Genomic DNA, 12,508 nt, shown 5'->3' on the forward strand with positions numbered 1-12,508 from the left:
CATTTCAAATTTCTTGTTCTGAGTTCTGATTTACTGTCTCTTTAATTCCCAGCACCCAAATCCCTTTTATTCTTCAAGCAATTTAAGATTCCCAGCAATTTAGATTCAGCAATTTAAGTTTCTTGCACTTTAAGTTTCAGTCATTTACTTTTCTTGCAATTTAAGTTTCAGCTATTTTACTTTCTTGCTCTTTAAGATTCTGCTCATTTACTTTCTGCAACTTTAAATTCACTGCTATTTACATTCTGTTGCTTCAAATTTCACCTCAATTCACCAATGTTAGCTTGACTAAACTAATCACCCACTAAAGTTGCTTGATCCATCAATCCCTGTGGGATCGACCTCACTCTAAGTGAGTTTTACTACTTGATGTGACTGATAAACCACTATTTTATGGTTTATATTGTGTTTAATTGTGTGGTTTTATCATGATCTTTACCCACTTATTCATATAATCAGCATGCATTTATATTTCCTTCCTAAAATTATTACACGATTGAAAACTTACTTCCTAGAGACTTTTGATTATGTATTTTAATTCTCCTTTATTCCATTCGATGTCGTGATCTGTGTGTTAAGTGTTTCAGGCTTTATAGGGCACGAATGAGTTGGAGATTGGAAAGGAAACTTGCAAAAATGGAAGGAACACAAGAAATTGAGGAGATGACCAGCGAGAAGTGACGCGGCCGCATGGATCACGCGACCGCGCGAAAGAGAGAAAATTGCATTGATGCGGCCGCATGGCTCACGCAACCGCGCGGATGGAATAGCACAAGCGACGTGGAGGCGTGGACGACGCGCTCGCGTGGAGAAGCAAAACGCGGAATGACGTGTTCGCATGAATGACGCGATCGCGTGACGTGCGCGATCTGCATAATCTGCAGAATTGCTGTGGGCGATTTTGGGCCCTGTTTTGACCCAGTTCTCGGCCCAGAAAAGCAGACTAGAGCCATGGAATTTGCAGAAACCAACAACAACATTCATTCCACATAGTTTTAGTTTTTCAGATCTAGTTTTCCTCTCCTCTAGGTTTTCTCTCTACACATTCATAGTTCTTAGGATTTTTAATTGCTTTTTGCATTGGGATATTGAGAAGAGTTGTTACCTCATCAAGACTTCGTCATTCTAGTTCATTTTCTTTACTTTTACTCTTCCATGTCCTTTAATTTATTTCAATCTTACTGTTGGATTATTTTAGAATTTATCAATACAAGAGTTATTTTTATTTTTAATTAATTCCTTTGAGGTTTTATTTATCATGTCTTCCTTTAATTCCCTTTTCTATGTTATGAATTCCACATTCACAATGAGCGAGTAGTTCCCTAACTTGATGGGGAGTTGATTGAAAGGAACCCTTGAGTTGGAGTGCTCAAGGGGAAAATTGTAATTGGGTTTATTATTGGTTTGCTCTCTAGTCACTAACGCCAATCCTTCCAAGTAAGCGGATTGGGACTTGTGAATAGAAACAGCATTCCAACTTGTTTGACTTTCCCTTACCTAGTAAGGGATAACTAAACAGAACAAACCCAATTATCAATTAATCTTGAAAGTACTGAAACAAGAATAGGGCTTCCAACTAATCTACTCCCAGTCAAGGCTTTTATTTAAATTACATTAATTATCTGATTTAATTTCCTGTCATTCAACTCAAATCTTTTTGAAAACCATCTGATTAATAAAATAGCACACTTTCCTGCAACTCGTTGGGAGACGACCTGGGATTCATACTCCCAGTATTTTAACTTTAATTTCTGTGACATCCTTTTAAATTGATAAGCGAATTTCTGGTTGGTTGAGAACTATACTTGCAACACATATCTTATAACAATTCTTAACTCGCCAATTTCTGCCACGTCAATTTTTGGCGCCGTTGCCCGGGAGTTGCAATAGAGTGCTAAAATTATTAATTGGAATTTATTTATTTGCATTTTTTTTTTATTTTGCTACTATGAGCTGCTTGTTTCTTTCGCTAGATGACGCATTCACTTCCTGATCCAAGCTTGCCAGTATTTGTAAGACCCAAGACTTTTGAAAAGTCCTATTTTGAACTAATCTCAAACCATATATTTATTTACAGTTTTATTTTCAAGAAATTATTTTATTGAAAATAATTTGTAAAATTGATGCACTATCATTGTTGGGTTAAAATTCATTTCTAATTACTGTATTATCCCTACTTTTATTTGGAATTACTAAAATGCCCATAACCCTAATTTTTGAAAATGAAACCCTAACCCTGAAACCCTAACCCAATAACTCGATTCCCTTTTAGCCACATCCAAACCCTCTCTTGCTCTCAGCAAGCATGCACACACACCTAGCTCCTTCAATTTGAAAGAAAGAAGGAAAGGAAAATAAAAAGAAGGGGAAACGAGGAGAGGGGCTGCAATCGTAAGAAGGGAAGGAAGGAGAAAATGTCGCCGCCGTTCAGCCTGTCCCTGCCGCCGTCGTGCTGCCACCGAACCGCCGAAGTGCCATCACCGTTCTCTCGTCGCCGCCGCGGTTGACAGAAGAAAGAGTGAGATCCGAGAGAGCTGTGAAGGAAGGGCATCGTCGGAGGAGAAGCCTGGCACCACCGCCGCCACTGTTTGTCACGCCGTCACCACTAGCCGCGCCGTCACCAGTCGCGAGAGAGAGAGATCGGGCAAAGAGAGAGAGGTGTCGTGAGGGAGAAGAGGCGCCGCTGCTGCTGCTGCCTTGCCGTCGCCGCTACCTGGGTCCTGTGGTCCAAGCCACCATTGATGGAGCTCCGTTTCTGCTTCTCTGGTCTGCTGCCACGGCTGGAGGTCTGCCCGACCTGATCGGAGGGAAAGGAGAGGTTCAGGCCGTCGCTGCTACTTGCGTGGTGAGCTGCTGCACCAGCCACCGCCGCAGGAATCGCTGCTGGAGAAGGGAGCTGCGCTTCTGTGTTTCTGGCCGCCGGAAAAACCTTGCCGCCGTCACCGGAAAATCTTGCCGGTAAGGGTTTAAGTTGATCTTCGTTTTCTTTGGGTTTCCGGAAGCTTTATTGTGGTTGTATGATTGGTTTCAGTTTTCATTGCTAGAGTCCGGGTCGCCGCTGCTGCTTGAGGTGGCTGCCGGGCTGCCGCCAAACCGGTTCAGAGACCGTCGCTGTATCGGTTCAGCCGTTCCTTCTTCGTTCGGTAAGCGTCTTCGATTTGAAAAGCCCTCTGGTTACTGTTCTGTTATCATACGCTGAGGTTTGTTACGTTAATTGCTATAAGATTGCGTTTTGGTTGTTATGTGTTGCGATTAGAGTTGCTATGGCTACTGCGAAAGTGACTTGGACCGATGTTTTGGTTGTTGATTTCGGGTTGAGGCGAAAAGGACTCTGTGACGCGTTTGGGTTATGGTTATGCGTTTTGAGGTAGGGGCTTTTGTACAAACTAGTTTTATTTAAATTAGAAATTGTTATAAATAGATATGCTGTACAAAATGTATTTTAGGTGGTTATGTGAGTCTTATGAATTGTCTGGTTTTATCTTGAATGAATATGGTTGCCTGTTTGATTGTAACAATGTATGATTTTGATAAATTGGAGATTTCTGGATTGGTTGATTTGAATGATTTTTGATAATTTGAAAGTTGAGTTTTGTTTTATTGGAAACTAATTTGGTCTTGAACCTGTTAGAAAGAGTTGATGATTGGTTTTGTTGGGACCCGAAAAGGGTGGCAAAGTCCAAGTTTTAGGGGAGATGCTGCCGAAATTTCTAGAAAATATGAAATTTTGATTGGAATTGTTATTTTGGAAAAGAATAAATTATGCTTTGACTTAAATGTTTGAAAAATAAATTATGTTTGAACTTGCCTTATTAGGAAAATCTCTATATTTTTGATGTAATTATTAAGAAAGGAATTATGCCTTAAAAATCAATTTAAATATGAAATTTTTTTATGTTTTGGAATTTGATTTACATAAACAGATTTTGGAGGGGTTTTAATGGATTTAAAATAAACCTAGTTTTCAATTAATCTATTTCACTTTACGACATTTAGGAAGAGCTTGAAGTATTTTCTGGAACTTTGATTTATTAAAATCGAAACACTTCCCGAGCCCTTGGAAACAGATTTAAGAATGAAACTGAAATTGGTTTTGGCTTAAGTTTGGTTGGTCTTAAAATTGGTTCGGCATAATTGGAAACATGATTTGGTTTTGGGTTTAAACCCTATTCTATTTATTCAACTCAAGAAGTTAAAGTTTCGGAGGTTTTCAAGGAATTTAAGAAATAAGTTAGGTTATTCTCCCCTGAAGTCTTGGGACTCTGCTGAGGAACCTTACGACCAAATCTTGATTTAGAAATAAATGATTGAGTCTTTCAAAGAGATTTTGAACTTGGCATGGTTTTGAGATTTTTGGAAGTGTTGGAAAGATGTGGAAAGTGGCTCCGTTTTGAAAAGTGATTCTTGGCTAGCTGTGATTTGACTACGTTTGTTATTTAAAAGTAAATGGGCCAAGAATGATTTTAAAATAAGGTATTGAGTCTAATTGATTGTGGATATCATCAAGATTGATGAGTTATTGTTTGGTAGGCGTAAGGGCCGGGTTCGTCCCGCTTATGCTGAGAGATTTGATAATTTGACGAGATTGTTGATAAGTCGCTTGCGCCTGGCAAGGACGGTGGTTAATCCGGCTTGTCGAGGTTGCGGCGCCCGCGTAAGGACGGTGGTTAGTCCCGCTTACGTGTAGATGTGAGGTCGGATGCAAAGTATCCCGCTCACATCCTTTCGGATCACAAGAGTGTGCAGGCACTGACATCCTGGACCGTGTGGCGGGCACGTTATCCCAGAGGGTTCCCATTTATATGTGACCGAAGGACAACATTCCCATGGGAATGTGTCGGGTTGGCAATTGAACCGACAATGTGATATCACAGCCAGTAGGACAGGCATTCATCATTTGCATCTATGTAATATTGTTTGGGTGTGCATATTGTATTTGGTTTGCTTATGTGAATACTTATGTTAACTGTTATACTTGTTGTAATTGCTCTTGATTGTGTTTGAACTACATTATTTGTTATTGTGTTTGATTGGTTGACTTGTGATGAATTGGTTGATGTTTGAGTTGTTTGGGCCGGGGGCCGTGTTGGATTGGATGGGCTTGAGGCCGTGATTGGTATATTGAGTCCTAGTTCTGTATAAAGTATCTGATCGGTTCAGCATAGACTTAATGAACCTATGCTTGGAACGAGATGATCATTTATACCGCGTAGGTAACTGCTTTCATGGTTGCAGTCTAGGAAAAACTTTTCAGACATTTTCTTTAAGAAAGGAAAAAGGTTTTGTTTTAGAATATTTGAGAAACTTAGCAAGTCTTCAAAAAGGAATTTTCTGGATTTCGAATGTGAACCTATGGTTTTTGGAAAGACTCATAAGACGAGCAATGATCACTGAACTCTAAGAATGATTTTATCTTTACGTATCTTGTTATTGCAATTTCTGTAATTCTATAGTGAGAACAAGCGAGGACGACGTTCTCACTCCCCTACAGGTTATTCCTTTTCAGGATATGGAAGATGAAGCTTCAGGAGAGTTATGTTTATTTTCTGTTTACTCGGTTTTTTTGTATTACCGTAGCTATTGTTTTTCCCTCACCTTTATCTTTATTAAGTTTGTAAGAGGGATAGGAAATTATGATATGTATATTTGTAAACTAGTGTTATGTATATATATAGCTTAAGGTTGTATCTGATTTGTATGTACATGTATGTTTATGTTTTCACGAAAAAGAGTTATCGAAAGGTTATGCGGTTTTAAGTTTTAAGCAGGCTCATATTTTTGTGTTAAATATTATAAGAGTCGTGGTAATACTCGAGCTATCAGAGTGGCGCAGCCGGAAGCGTGACATTTTGATAGTTAGGGTGCTACATTTGTGGACCGACTATGCTTCAATTGCATACTCTGAGCGTTTGTCATGTAATAGGTCTTGTTGAATGACGAAAATTAGAGCTTTATGCACATGACTGTCTATTGATTAATGCCATTAGTCTTGCGTTGCATAATTCCTGATATTAAGTTTGGCCGGCTTAATACTAGTGAATTATGTATATGAAAGCACTGATGGGTTATCATAGATGATATACGAGTTTTGAGTAAAGTAAATCGCGGGTTTTGGAAACGTTAGAAACTATTTCTCGAGGTTACTCAGTTATGTGCTTTGGATTCTGTTGGATGTCATGTGACTTATTATTTCTTAGCCTATTTTGATGTTCTTGTCAATTCTTTTGGGAAGCAGTTTGATGTTTTCAATCCTATTTTTCTGTTCATATGCATTCTTCTTGATTCTAAATTGCATATGCCGGTTTGAATTTCTTGGTGTATCCGTCTTTCTCTGTTTGAGCTCTTTTCTTGATTCATGTAATTTTTCGACATGATTTTGAACTTGTCTTGATGCAACGTGTCTTTTTATGTCCTTACTTCTAGTCTTTAAAAAAAATGGTGATTCAGTTTTTCTCTTAATTGACTATATTTATAACCAATTTTCAAACTTTTATAAAATCGCTTTTCATTTGATATACACCTATCTATATAAAACTTTGAAAATTCCTTATGCAATTTAAAAACTATTTATTTCTAATACCTCGCATGTTCTTTTACTAGTTTACGGAACTACACTTACTTTAAATACAATTTGACTTTTCAAAATAATTTTATTACGGTCCCTATACGTAACTCTATTTGATTACGTACTTAGGTATTTTTAAATTCTTAAAGGAAAGGCTTTTCACTTTATTTCCAGTTAGTTTTCGTTTGACAAATTGACTTTAATTTAGTATGATACATTATTTACGTAATTGTTGTTCTTTTGAAAATATTAGGTTCATACCTTTCCTCTCAAGTATGGGCTAATTCTTTAAGCTTGTGTTTCTATGGTCATGGTACTTGATTTTGTTTTTAACTACTCTTTTTCTTTTATGAACACCACTAGTAGTCGCAGTTTTCCTTCTCTTGTGAATTTCATGCTCCTCTAAGTCAACTTAAATTGTTTCTATCTAGTGTGTTGTTTGTCCTCCCAATTGTCCTTCTTTAGTCAAAGGTTCTTTCTTGAAAATTCACTGTTGATTGAGTTGTTTTTCCTGACGAGTGTTGCATCATTTTGAACTAATGGAAAGCTTGTTTGTTGTCCCATGCTTCATGGATCTTGTTTGAACTCCATTGACTTGAGATCCTTTCTTGTTTGGTCTAATTCCCTTTTAAGTACATCTTAATACTCTTGAATATTCTTATGTGATGGCAATTTCAAGTGTATTCTTAGAGTTTTGATGTGAACTTTTGAAGCAAGTTTTGGATTCTCTTAAGAAACTTAAATCAATTCTTCTCGCTTAAAAATTGCATCCATAGCTATCCTTTAAATTGGAAAAGTTATTTTGGAGTTGACATGCATTATTTTAAATAAAGTTTTGAAACCGACTGATAAGTAAATTTTTACCTCAGGGTTTCCTTTTCTAAATAGAGTTTAACTTGTTCCATATTTGCTATAAAATTTTATACACACTTGTTTGAATTTAGAGTTTGAGAGTTCTTGAACAAACGTTTGATTTTCTTACAACCCTGCCACAATATCAGTGTATACTTTTAGCTGATTGAGTACCTAAATGTCTTTCAGGATTTTCGAAAGATTGTTTTGGCCTTAACCCAATTGACTTTCAATTTTCAACCCTCACCTATTCTATCTTTTACTTGGAAACTATTTGGACAAAACGCAATTTAGTTTTCTTTTAACCATATTGCAGTTTTGATATATGTTTATGTTACCCTTTTGTGAACTGCGAGTTACATACTTTTCTTTTAGCACAGGAGGTGATCTTCTTTCAGTTTTTCATTCTTTATATTAAAATGTATTATGTGAACTTGATCAAAAATTTTAAATCTTGAGAGTGTCATCACTAGCTTTAGTTGACCTTCTTCTATGATTTTATACTTGTTAACTCAGCTTGATTTAGTTCCAAATTATTGTCTTGCTTATCCTTTTGTGTTCCTATCAGTTGTCTCTGATTCAGGAGTCATCTTTGAGGTTGTTAAACTGAATTTCTTTCCAATACTCTTCATCGATTGTACATCCTTGTTTACTTGTAGATTCAGCAGTTCTTTCAGAACTCTTGCGGAGATTATCCTTGTTGTTTGTCCTTCTTTTTTCAAAGTCTTTTATCTTTCTGGTAAACTCGAGAATTGTTTGATGTCACGTGCGATCTTTAGGTATAGTAATGCGATGCGTTAGTTCCTTAAAGCCTGTTTGTGGATCCGGAAGGTGAAGCGGCAAGTGTGCAACGTTATGAGACATTGTGAGAGTTTCGTTCCTTGCAGACAAGTTTGAAGATGTTATGCTTGCGAATGGTTATGGAGTTGTGAAGTGGTTGATGGAGTTAGGAAGTTGAAGCTTAGAGACGGGTACGAGATACATGAGTGAAAGCTATATCTGTTGTTAGATACCAACCTGCTTTGTAGCCTTTTTGCCATGAAAACTATATCCTTACTTTGTGACCGCCTATCTTGACTTGCACCTATTTGGTTCCTCCAAGCTTTTGTAGAATTTTGAAACCATATAAACTTTTTGCATTGAGCCTACCTTGTATCTTTCACCTAACACTATACCTTACCCTTATGTTTAAATCTTATGGTTATTCGGTATTTGAAATTTTATATGTGTTATGATTTCTTACCTTCTTAAAAAGTATTTAAAAAGTAGAGTGCTCAGCCTATGTATTATCTTATGTAATACTTCAATTTTCGAGGACGAAAATTTTTATAAGGTGGGTGGAATGTAAGACCCAAGACTTTTGAAAAGTCCTATTTTGAACTAATCTCAAACCATATATTTATTTACAGTTTTATTTTTAAGAAATTATTTTATTGAAAATAATTTGTAAAATTGATGCACAAATAGTATTTTTATATATTATCATTGTTGGGTTAAAATTCATTTCTAATTACTGTATTATCCCTACTTTTATTTGGAATTACTAAAATGCCCATAACCCTAATTTTTGAAAATGAAACCTTAACCCTGAAACCCTAACCCAATAACCCGATTCCCTTTCAGCCACATCCAAACCCTCTCTTGCTCTCAGCAAGCACGCAAACACACCTAGCTCCTTCAATTTGAAAGAAAAAAGGAAATGAAAATAAAAAGAAGGGGAAACGAGGAGAGGGGCTGCAATCGGAAGAAGGGAAGGGAGGAGAAAATGTCGCCGCCGTTCAGCCTGTCCCTGCCGCCGTCGTGCTGCCACCGAACCGCCGAAGTGCCATCACCGTTCTCTCGTCATCGCCGTGATTGACAGAAGAAAGAGTGAGATCCGAGAGAGCTGTGAAGGAAGGGCGTCGTCGGAGGTGAAGCCTGGCACCACCGCCGCCACTGTTCGTCACACCGTCACCACTAGCCGCGCCGTCACCAGTCGCGAGAGAGAGAGATCGGGCAAAGAGAGAGAGGTGTTGTGAGGGAGAAGAGGCGCCGCTGCTGCTGCTGCCTTGCCGTCACCGCTACCTGGGTCCTGTGGTCCAAGCCACCATTGATGGAGCTACGTTTCTGCTTCTCTGGTCCGCCGCCACGGCTGGAGGTCCGCCCGACCTGATCGGAGGGAAAGGAAAGGTTCAGGCCGTCGCTACTACTTGCGTGGTGAGCTGCTGCACCAGCCACCGCCGCAGGAATCGCTGCTGGAGAAGGGAGCTGCGCTTTTATGTTTCTGGTCACCGGAAAAACCTCGCCGCCATCACCGGAAAATCCTGTCAGTAAGGGTTTAAGTTGATCTTCGTTTTCTTTGGGTTTCTGGAAGCTTTATTGTGGTTGTATGATTGGTTTCAGTTTTCATTGCCGGAGTTCGGGTTGCCGCTGCTGCTTGAGGTGGCTACCGGGCTGCCGCCAAACCGGTTCAGAGACCGTCGCTGTATCGGTTCAGTCGTTCCTTCTTCGTTCGGTAAGCATCTTCGATTTGAAAAGCCCTCTGGTTACTGTTCTGTTATCATACGCTGAGGTTTGTGACGTTAATTGCTATAAGATTGAGTTTTGGTTGTTATGTGTTGCGATTAGAGTTGCTATGGCTACTGCGAAAGTGACTTGGAGCCGAGATTTTGGTTGTTGATTTTGGGTTGAGGCGAAAAGGACTCTGTGACGCGTTTGGGTTATGGTTATGCGTTTTGAGGTAGGGGCTTTTGTACAAACTAGTTTTATTTAAATTAGAAATTGTTATAAATAGATATGCTGTACAAAATGTATTTTAGGTAGTTATGTGAGTCTTATGAATTGTCTGGTTTTATCTTGAATGAATATGGTTGCCTGTTTGATTGTAACAATGTATGATTTTGATAAATTGGAGATTTCTGGATTGGTTGATTTGAATGATTTTTGATAATTTGAAAGTTGAAGTTTTGTTTTATTGGAAACTGATTTGGTCTTGAACCTGTTAGAAAGAGTTGATGATTGGTTTTGTTAGGACCCGAAAAGGGTGGCAAAGTCCAAGTTTTAGGAGAGATGCTGCCGAAATTTCTAGAAAATCTGAGATTTTGATTGGAATTGTTATTTTGGAAAAGAATAGATTATGCTTTGACTTAAATGTTTAAGAAATAAATTATGTTTGAACTTTCCTTATTAGGAAAATCTCTATATTTTTGATGTAATTATTAAGAAACGAATTATGCCTTAAAAATCAATTTAAATATGAAATTTTTTTATGTTTTGGAATTTGATTTACATAAACAGATTTTGGAGGGGTTTTAATGGATTTAAAATAAACCTAGTTTTCAATTAATCTATTTCACTTTACGACATTTAGGAAGAGCTTGAAGTATTTTCTGGAACTTTAATTTATTAAAATCGAAACACTTCCCGAGCCCTTGGAAACAGATTTAAGAATGAAACTGAAATTGGTTTTGGCTTAAGTTTGGTTGGTCTTGAAATTGGTTCGGCATAATTGGAAACACGATTTGGTTTTGGGTTTAAACCCTATTCTATTTATTCAACTCAAGAAGTTAAAGTTTTGGAGGTTTTCAAGGAATTTAAGAAATGAGTTAGGTTATTCTCCCTTGAAGTCTTGGTACTCTGCTGAGGAACCATACGACCTAATTTAGAAATGAATGATTGAGTCTTTCAAAGAGATTTTGAACTTGGCATGGTTTTGAGATTTTTGGAAGTGTTGGAAAGATGTGAAAAGTGGCTCCGTTTTGAAAAGTGATTCTTGGCTAGCTGTGATTTGACTACATTTGTTATTTAAAAGTAAATGGGCCAAGAATGATTTTGAAATAAGGTATTGAGCCTGATTGATTGTGGATATCATCAAGATTGATGAGTTATTGTTTGGTAGGCGTAAGGGCCGGGTTCATCCCGCTTATGCTGAGAGATTTGATAATTTGACGAGATTGTTGATAAGTCGCTTGTGCCTGGCAAGGACGGTGGTTAATCCTGCTTGTCGAGGTTGTGGCGCCCGCGTAAGGACGGTGGTTAATCCCGCTTACGTGTAGATGTGAGGTCGGAGACAAAGTATCCCGCTCACATCCTTTCGGATCACAAGAGTGTGCAGGCACTGACATCCTGGACCGTGTGGCGGGCACGTTATCCCAGAGGGTTCCCATTTATACGTGACCGAAGGGCAACATTCCCGTGGGAATGTATCAGGTTGGCAATTGAACCGACAATGTGATATCACAGCCAGTAGGACAGGCATTCATCATTTGCATCTATGTGATATTGTTTGGGTGTGCATATTGTATTTGGTTTGCTTATGTGAATACTTATGTTAACTGTTATACTTGTTGTAATTGCTCTTGATTGTATTTGAACTACATTATTTGTGATTGTGTTTGATTGGTTGTCATGTGATGAATTGGTTGATGTTTGAGTTGTTTGGGTCGGGGGCCGTGTTGGATTGGATGGGCTTGAGGCCGTGATTGGTATATTGAGTCCTAGTTCTGTATAAAGTATCTGATCGGTTCAACATAGACTTAATGAACCTATGCTTGGAACGGGATGATCATTTATACCGCGTAGGTAACTGCTTTCATGGTTGCAGTCTAGGAAAAACTTTTCAGACATTTTCTTTAAGAAAGGAAAAAGGTTTTGTTTTAGAATATTTGAGAAACTTAGCAAGTCTTCAAAAAGGAATTTTCTGGATTTCGAATGTGAACCTATGGTTTTTGGAAAGACTCATAAGACGAGCAATGATCACTGAACTCTAAGAATGATTTTATCTTTACGTATCTTGTTATAGTAATTTCTATAATTCTATAGTGAGAACAAGCGAGGACGATGTTCTCACTCCCCTACAGGTTATTCCTTTTCAGGATATGGAAGATGAAGCTTCAGGAGAGTTATGTTTATTTTCTGTTTACTCGGTTTTTTTGTATTGCCGTAGCTATTGTTTTTCCCTCGCCTTTATCTTTATTAAGTCTGTAAGAGGGATAGGAAATTATGATATGTATATTTGTAAACTAGTGTTATGTATATATATAGCTTAAGGTTGTATCTGATTTATATGTACATGTATGTTTATGTTTTCACAAAAAAGAGTTATCGAAAGGT

The 12,508-nt window shown here is 38.0% G+C and overlaps 1 long non-coding RNA gene across 1 annotated transcript; it reads left to right on the top strand.

The window, feature by feature from the left end:
- The first annotated feature begins 3,025 nt into the window (after positions 1 to 3,025).
- LOC140182623 (uncharacterized) lies at positions 3,026 to 5,676 on the top strand. Its single transcript, XR_011878575.1, has 3 exons — positions 3,026 to 3,143; positions 3,257 to 3,367; positions 5,492 to 5,676. It is a non-coding gene; the product is annotated as an uncharacterized lncRNA (long non-coding RNA).
- Positions 5,677 to 12,508: the final 6,832 nt, after the last annotated feature.

The sequence above is a fragment of the Arachis hypogaea genome, chromosome 20, assembly GCF_003086295.3.
Source record: "Arachis hypogaea cultivar Tifrunner chromosome 20, arahy.Tifrunner.gnm2.J5K5, whole genome shotgun sequence".
Classification (NCBI taxonomy): Eukaryota; Viridiplantae; Streptophyta; class Magnoliopsida; order Fabales; family Fabaceae; genus Arachis; species Arachis hypogaea.